Consider the following 1004-nt stretch of genomic DNA (forward strand, 5'->3'; position numbering starts at 1 on the left):
CAATGAATAATCAAATTATAACAGTTATTATAGTCCACTCTGCAATTTTGTGCTATTCAAGACACGTTATATATATATATATATATATATATATATATTTTGTCTATCTGTCCGCTACCTGTCTATCGTCTGTCTGTCGTCTGCTTGTCTGTCTGCGTACCTATTGTCTGTCTATCTGTCTTTCTATCTATCGTCTGTTTGTCTCTCTTTCTCTCTGCCCCTCTCTCCCTATTAATTTACCCGAGTCAACGGTTAAACGCAAAAAAAAACAAAAAAACAAATCCCAGAAAACTCGAATAACACGCAAAATCATGTTTGTTTGTGAGCGCACGATATAAACTGTAACTGAATAAAACGAGAAATTCATAATGGAACATGTGATTTTAATCTTCATCGTTCTTCAAATCCATTATCCCTTTTTGATATTTCTTCAAACCTTTCTTGTTTCTCTTTCGATTTTGTGTACGCTCACCACCATCTACATTTATGATAATAATAATCAGGTTTTTGAGCAAACATTTTCTTCTTTCTTTTCTGTTTTTTTTTCTGTTACTCATACATAAATGACTCAATATTGTACATCAGCCATGCGCTTAATACAAACCGTGTGTATGTGTGTGTGTGTACGTGTACGTATACGTATGTGTATGTGCGTGAGTGTCTGAGACTGTGAGAAAAATGTGTTTGTGCGTGTATGTTAGCGTCTGTGTGTGTGTGTGTGTGTGTGTGTGTGTGTGTGCCGTGCGCCCGTATGTATCAGACTGTGCATGTGCATGCATGTTGGACTGTATGTGTATGTCAAACTGTTTGTGTATGTGTATATGTGTCACAGACTGAGATTGCGCGTGTATATGTGTGTGAGACAGTATGAGTGTATAAAGACAGTATTTGTGTGTGTATGTGTGTGTTTACGCGCGTGTATGTGTGTGAGAGAGAGAGTTAGGAGGGGAGAGAGAAAGAAAGCGACAAAAATAGATAGATAGATTGACAAATGGATCGATAGA

General features: G+C 37.1%; 1 protein-coding gene across 1 annotated transcript in view; it reads left to right on the forward strand.

Moving 5' to 3' along the window:
* LOC106884368 (sodium-dependent dopamine transporter) overlaps window positions 1–1004 on the forward strand; it is a 242943-nt gene that overhangs the window by 1163 nt on the left and 240776 nt on the right. The gene's annotated exons all lie outside the window — the stretch shown is intronic.

Source organism: Octopus bimaculoides, chromosome 1 (assembly GCF_001194135.2).
Source record: "Octopus bimaculoides isolate UCB-OBI-ISO-001 chromosome 1, ASM119413v2, whole genome shotgun sequence".
Lineage (NCBI taxonomy): Eukaryota > Metazoa > Mollusca > Cephalopoda > Octopoda > Octopodidae > Octopus > Octopus bimaculoides.